Raw genomic sequence first — 8,115 nt, 5'->3', positions numbered from 1 at the left:
GCGTCACCGCGGGGCGGGGCCGCGCCTGAGGGAGCGCGGGGCGCGGGCCCGGCCGGACCCCTCGAGAGGGGGTTTCCTTATGAAACAAATGAGAAACGAACTTAAACCCGTAATAACGGAGGGGAAACAGTAATGATGGTTTCGCTCGTTAAAGAATTGGAAAATTGGAGCAAAACCCAACCGTGCTCTGAGGCAGAGGAGCATCCCGGGGATGGACAAGCAGTCTGAATTTCTGTGAGACTGCCTCGCGGCCGAAGTCCTTCCCTGGGAGATACTCGCTGTTAATTGTATAGCTTTTTTCATTTTTGAGGAGTAACTTCCGTCTTGACTTCTTCACACCAGAAAATTCCATTTTATCAGATGTCTCGCTTCTTTGCATCAATGCCTTGTGAATACCATCCAATAGAAGCATGCAAGTGTTTTTAACAGCAAATAAAATTATGAGGATTTTTGAAGACGGAGCATTACCTTTTTTTCTCTCCTTTCCCAGCATATACTCAAATCTACATTTTTCTTTTTTTATTTTTTATTTCTGTTAGCTTGAGTAAAAAAAATTATACCGCTGTTCTACTTTTATTTCTTAAACATCACCTGCTGTGTTCTTTCTCTGGTCAAAACATCTTTAATGAGAAGCAATAACAAGGAGTCGGTACAAATGTCAATCTAAAGAGGCTTTAAGCAGCAAATTCCATGCCTGGATGTTCACCTGCAGAGCATTTTAAAGAACAGTTCAGCGCTTTTGCCTGCTTGTGTTAATACTTACTGAGAAAATATGATGAAGCTCTCCTGCAGGAACAGGCCTTGTGAGCCTAAGCCCAAATGCACAGGGGTGGAGTGACCTCATTGCTTGGAGGGAAATAAAAAGAACCTTCACAAAAAAAAAACAAACTTCACAAAAAAATTCCCCAAAACAACAAAAATCTCCCAGCACTAGACCTTTGCCCTTACTTTAAGCTCCAGTTTATTGCTTGAAGTGGGATTTGCAGTCACATGATGGACATTTCACTACATTTTTATTTCTCTTATCAGTTCACAAACCTTCCCTTACTTGGACAATTAAACTATTTGGAAACGTAACCATAATAAAATATTTTGCTCTTTCTGCAATATGTCAAAGTATATTTGCAAGTGAAAACATTCTTTCCATTGCAGCACTTAAGGCAGAAATAGCTATTATTTCATAAACTTTAAGAAACACGGATTACTAGAATATGAAGATATTAAATATGTACCATAAAATTCCTGATGAAACAGGCACAGCATGACAAATTTCTTTGTGCACAACATTCCTCAAACCCATTATATGTATCCAGCCTTCTAACATGTTTAAAACATTCAATAATGCCTTGTTTTCCAAAGAAAGTGGCTCATTCATGTTAAGTAGCCTTGTTTTCTAAAATCAATGTGAACTCAACCATCAAAAAGCAAATACGTGACTGAATACAATCCCTTTCTATTGTGGCCATTTTGTCATGGTACATTTTTAGATGAGTTACATTTATTACCAACAAATTTATCCCCTGCTTTCTGTTGTAGTCTCCTCCTGTGGATGCATTATTCTAGAAACTGCCACACAGGCAAGTTCAGATCCAATTATAAAACCCCCTCAGAGATCCTTTAGTGCTTCAGTGTGCTATGAAATAAAATGGTACAGAGCTGCTGTGAGTGTCTTCACAATCCTCAGCTTTTGGCTCTTTAAAGCACTTAAACATGAAATGGAGCAATCTCCCTTGAGTGTGCAAAGTAACTTACAGCAGAGGGAAAGCATTTGGAGATCCTTTCAGCTGCAGGTTAGGAAATAATACTCTTGCAGGGACATGCCTTAATGTTTCCACATAGTGGAGGCTAACAAAATGAAATGCTTCCTGTAATTCAAAAACCCTGAGCAGAGGTGAAGGGGAGATTGATAATTTGTTACACAACTTTCCAGATGAAGCAATGACCCATTTTAGCTTAATCTGCTGCTTAAAGCATTTTGGGAGCTCAGCAGTCAGCTGGAAGCAGGTATTTGTTCTCACTGCCACCAATCCATAGACAAATGGTATTTGTTCTCACTGCCACCAATCCATAGACAAATAGGTGTATCCCCAAAGTAAACATTGATATCAGCTGCCAATCACGACACACTGACAAAATTCAAACCATTTTGTTCGTGTGATAAAAGATACTTTTTGTCTTTCCAAATGTCCCTCATGCAGTTCTATTGCTTTCTTGAAAATGATGAAGAGAGCAATGAATTATGCAGCTCTCAGTTCTTTTTTAGCAAAAGAGCAATGGATACCTATGGATGTCTCTGTAGTCTAAGACAGCAAAGCCATTGAAGAAAACATGCCATTTCCCACCAAATTTCTAATTTTTTCCCAACTGACAAAGTTCACAGAGTGTTAGCAGTTGTCAATTCCTGCCACACCAAAATGTGTCTTCTATCTATGGTAAATGGCAGAAAATACTAATTTACTCTCTCTGTGAAACAATGTGTATGGATGTGTATGAATTATGTAATTAGATGGGTTTTTTACTGCTTCTGCGTCAGCTGCTGTGGCATTTTTTCATTTTCTTCTTTTGGACAATAAAAAGTTGAAACAATGGTCCTCTTATAAACTATTCTAGTCTTACTTTTATGCTCTAATCCTTTTGCATTCTGCCTTGCACCTGGCAATCCACTACAAGCTACTGAGAAAATTCTATAAAAATTACATATGCTTTAAGATGCTAATCAGTGTTTTTACTAAGCATTCAAAATTATCCATCTACCACTTCTAGAAAGTGCAAGGCCACTACTTTTAAGGGGCTATATTTGCACTCATTGCTGGAATATAACTCTCACAGTCATCATTGTGATCACAATCCAGATAGAGATGTCATTCAATCAACTAAAAATAAATCAGTGGCTAAACAGCCATAAACCAGCATTGCACTAATTTGTCTCTCCTGTAATCTGTCCCAGAAATCACATGTACTGTGTGCTGGCCATATAGCTAAAATATATAGCATTTAGATAAAAGGCATGGAACAAAACAACTTTAGATATCAAGAAACATTTAAGTTGAATCCTTTAAGAAGACAAACTATTGTTACAGTATATTTATATGTATCTGCTTCTGTTTCACCAAGTGACTAAAGTTATTCCTACAAAGTACTTCAAAATCCTGCACGGACGTTAATTGCTTGGAATCAAATGTATAGGGCTTAATCTAAATTATGAGTCCATTTAGGGAAACAAAACATCCTTCATCAAAGACAGCCCAGATTCAATCACAAACAAACCACTTTAAGGAAGCAAGCATTCATGATTCTCCTCTCATCTGTCCCCAGAGCTTTTCCTGCTGCCAGGCAGGTTTTCAGCTTTTAAGCAGTAGTCTGACAGCCCTCCCATCTTTTTGAGGAAACGTCCCAGTTCTTTTCCCAGCAACTTTCACCAGTGCCCTCCTGGAGCTCAAGGGAAGCCCATTTCCCTTTCCATTCCCAATGGATGGCTCCAGGCAAAGCCCTGCTTCTCCCACAGCCCCAGCAGCATGAACCATGCCAGCTCCCTGTTCAGCAGAGGCCTGCTGGCCTTTCCTCCTCACCAACAACAGTGTTGGGATTAACTTTCCCAGCAAACACCAATACAGAGTTCACCTAGAAACCCCCAATCTCTGCAGGAAGCAGCTGGCTTTTTGCCTTCTCTCAAGCCCCAGCCCTGTCCTCCCGTGACCTTTGTGATAAACATGGCTCTGCTCAGGGAGGGTAACAAATTACTGTTTACACAGGCTTTCAAGAATCTCTACAAAAGATGGTTTGTTACCTAAGCCTCAACTCTAAAAAAATACAAGCTCGGGGTATTGTCTTGTCTCAACAGGCCAACTCTCCAGTCTGAAGTCATACCATTATTTTTCTTTCAGTTGTGAATCACAGTGCAGGCTTAAAACAAGAGAGTTCTTTTGGTATTTGGGGCATAACTTTACAGTTACTTTTTTTTTAAAAGGCCCTAGCTGAAACCCATCTGATTACATACATGTCTCTGCATCTCATGGGCTATGGGCCTTCGTCCCCCTTCCAAGCAAAAGAGAGAAAGAAGTTATTCTAGAGAGGTCTTCTCATCCTGAACCAGACATCTAACTCTGGTGAGATACATCTCACTCCAGGTTTCTTCAAACTGAAAGCTCTAATCAGCAGTTACACTGTGTATGGATGCTCTGCACAAGTCTGACTGAGCTGTGTCCTTACCCAGTGTACAGCATCTTAAATAAGAGGTGGTTGGCCAGGTCCACCTCCCTGCAGCTCAGCTCGAGTCCTCAATCACTTCATCCCTACCAACTGATGGGGACCCCCAGACCAGCTTCCAGACCACTCAGTCCAGCTCCTTCACTGTCCTGTCTCTGATAAAGGCTGGAGATGGATACGGCATAGGACAATGGAGATGTCCACAGCAAAAAGACAGGACATATTTACTCCAGCATCAAACAACTGTGAGTTAGATCCAGCCAGAGGCCCTCAGAAGAAGACTCACTATCCTTTTTAAAACATACGCTCACTTTTAAAAATCTATATATTTCTGTCAATCATATAAATTTCAATGCTTTTTAATATTGCTGAACTCTTTAAACGGATGCTTTCCAGAGCTGCTGTCCAATGCTTGTAAAGGTATTTCCTTAAAATAATTTTCAGGTTTTGATAACTGCAAGCCTGTCATAGAACCTGTCCTCCATTTGCACCTGATGGAACATAGTTGATTTCACTCTCAAGGAAGGTGGCTGCCTAAGCTGCGAGGAGACAGCAACTGAGGGAAATAGATGAGGAAAAGTACCAGGTTAGGTACCAGGAGAGGCTTGAGTGTGTGTCTAACAGCAGCTCTTCCAAATGATTCCCAGTTAAGACAAGTGGCAGTTTTGAAAGAAAAATTCTGAACTAAATTCTTAATCTAACCATCCAGAGAGATTTTCACATGTCAAAAGTAATGTGAAAAATACTCAGGAATTAAAAAAGTAAACACTCTTGTGTAGGCTTTGCACATGACAGCAAGAAGCTTTTATTGTGTTGGAAGCCTGAAGCCTTTTTATTATTCTACGACAGTGATGATTAAATGTTGAAACGTTTTGTTACTAGAGGCTGTACTTCTTCAATGCTAATTTTAATTATTTTTAACTTTTCAGATATTTAGCATTTTCATCTGCCTTTTCTTAGGTCTTTCCCTCTTATACATAGAGAGTAAGTGCAAGAACACTGGGGAGGAAATATCAACACAATAGAGAGCTCGAATTTCTAATTTGAAGCACAAAACTAATCTCAGCTGTAGCTATGGAGCCATGATTTCTGTTATCCTCATATCACCTGGTAAGAATAAAAAGAGGACATCTATGCACAGCAATGCTATCTATTTCAAAGATATCTTCATGCTAGATTTAATGGAAAGTACCAAGCCAGGTTCCCCACTGAAAAGAACACTTAATGAATTCTTCCAAATTGACACTTTTTTTTTTAAACTCAGAAAAACCTTGCTGATTATTTGAGGATTAACATGAAGAAATTCCTTCCTGCAGCTGGTCAGAATGACCAGCACCTAACAAATGCCATAATGAATATTAGCTCTTGTAAATCAACAACAGTGCAGCTGAATGCTGCTCAAGTCACCAGTTCTTGGGAGGAGGCTTGGCAGCAAAAGCAGCAGTTAGATGGGATGTTTATTGGATGTCTTCCACCAGCTGCACTGCATGGTGGCTTGACTGTTAGATTATAAATATTTCCCCTTGTGAAAAAGGGAAGTTGGCTGGATGAACACTGATTCAGCAGGACATATTCATAGCCTCGACAGAGATTGGTGTGTAAGAAAGCAGGAATGGGAAGCATTGAATTAGGCATGGGAAGTCCCCTCTCTCCACAGGCACATGAGCAGAGCACTTATCTCTGGAAGCTAGTCAGCATGGCACGTGGGCAATAGGAATATTAATAACTCCTCTACAGCAAGATTTCTGGGGGCAGGATGGCTCACCCAAACCACAGCCTCCGTGGCCACTCAGTGCAGATGGACAACTTCTGCATTGAGGAGTTCCTTCTGCAAAGGCAAACTGAGCTGCTGGGCTGGGTGGGGGTTCAGGAGGCACCCCAAAAAACAGGGAAGAGGTACTTTGGTGATACTGCGTTACTCACCATTGGCCATAGGCAACAAGCACCTAAGTCACTCCTAAGCATGGTACCCAAGGCCAGTGGGCCATGTGAGCATTGCCAGTGTGCCTGTCTCAGTGAGCACCAAAGACCTGGCTGGCCATTGCAATGTCTGATATGGAGAGTATCAGTAGACAGGCCATTTGGAGAGCTGCACAAGGAATGCATTCAGCTGGAGGGAATGGAAAAATACCCAATGAAGATGGATAGGATGTGCAATCACAGGTTCTCATCCATCCTGCAGCATGGCTATGAAGACTGATGAGGATGAAGTGGTAAGAGCAAAGTGGAAATTTCCTTTGCCCTGCAGAAGCCTTCCCCAGAGGTATCAGAGTTGTGGGATAGCTCTGGAGTTTGTCTCAGTGCTGGCTTTGTGCAAGTGGCTCTGAGTCACCAGGGCAATTCTGGACCAGGGGGTTTTCCAGGAGGCAGGGGCTGAAATCCCCAGGGATGTTGGTCTAGACAGGGTGCTCTTCCCTTTGACCTCATAGAGGGCCTCAGCTTCCTCTTTATGCAAGTAACACCGACTGCCAGGACAGGTTATTTTGAGCTACAGAACAGTTACGAAAGAGGAATATGCTGAGAGTTTGAGGAAAAAGATGCTCCTGTTGTAAGTATCCTTTTCAGACCACAGTTGTGCCAGGACACTCATTGCTGCTGCTCACAGGAAACAATTTTTATTCCTGACATTTAAAGAGACTCAAACAGCTTGAGAATGGCTCTTTGCCTGACACTGGGCGAGAGCTCCTAGAATGATGTCCATTTCCCCCAGGATAATCAGAGGGAAATCCCAGTCATTAAGTCTTCTGTCAAGTGTTGACGTAAGAGGGATTGCAAATTAATCCTGCTTCCCATTCATCTCATCCCAGCAGAGAGCCCGCTGGTAAAACCAGTCCTCCAACAGCCTCAGGGAAATCCCAGACCGTATCACAATGCTCTCCTGCCCTTTTCTGCCACAAATATACCCTGATATTTCATGTGCATGTGTTACATCTTCCAGTCCTCAAGAGCTGTAGAAGAAGGCACAGGCAAGGTGTGAGTTCATCAGAAACACAGAAGGCTTCCAATATTGTGGGCTGTGGAGATGTGTGACCCTGTCTCCACTTTCCCAGCAGCTGGACCCTGGCTGTCTCACCTGCCTTTGGTGTCTCATAATTCTTCAGCAACAGCCAGCCTGGTTTGAGCAGGGCTGACTTGTGGCTTGTGGGGAAAGGAAGGTTTTGTGGCCCTTCCTGGCCTGTGCCATCCTTGCTGACCCTTTCCACTTCTGTCTTCTCTGCTCTCTCAGAGGCTTTGTGCTACAAATTTCAGTGGAATGAAAAGCAATTTCAGTGGAATGAAAAAACCTGGCAACCTGGGCATCCAGAAGACGAATGCCCCCTGCCTAGTAGAAGGAAGCACCAGGACCTCTGTTTCCATATGGGGTCATTGTCATGGGCAGCACTGAGCAGAACCCACTGGGATTAGCATCCCAGGGGCATGAGGCTGCACTGAGTTGTGCATTGAGGAGTTTGTGACTGGGGGGAGTGACACAGACCTTGGTACCAACCCAGGGAAGCTGGATTTTGCTGTACAGTCCTCTGATTCCCAAACACACGTTCTGAACTGCCTCACTGAATACACACCACCGGTCTGTGCCACTCCAGGCACTCCATACAGAATTGTCATGGGCTAAAGGAGAAGAAGATAACAGAAGACACGGGACACACCAGGTGTTCTACACAGTACAGCTGACATTTGGATTGCAGCAGGACAATTCCTCAGAAACCGGGGAGGCAAAAGCCATCAATGGATATTCAGCAAACAATGTCCCCAGGGACACAAAAGCAACTTCCAGCTGGCCTTGCCAGGCTGAGGGCAGGACTGAGTGAGGAGGGACCTCACTGTGTGACACAGATATTACTCCTCTCATCCAGCCACTTCACTCCTGTTGAGCTTTCACCTCCAGGAACTCACGGGGAAGATGAACAG

The sequence above is a fragment of the Oenanthe melanoleuca genome, chromosome 5, assembly GCF_029582105.1.
Source record: "Oenanthe melanoleuca isolate GR-GAL-2019-014 chromosome 5, OMel1.0, whole genome shotgun sequence".
Classification (NCBI taxonomy): Eukaryota; Metazoa; Chordata; class Aves; order Passeriformes; family Muscicapidae; genus Oenanthe; species Oenanthe melanoleuca.
This window is presented reverse-complemented; position numbering follows the sequence as displayed.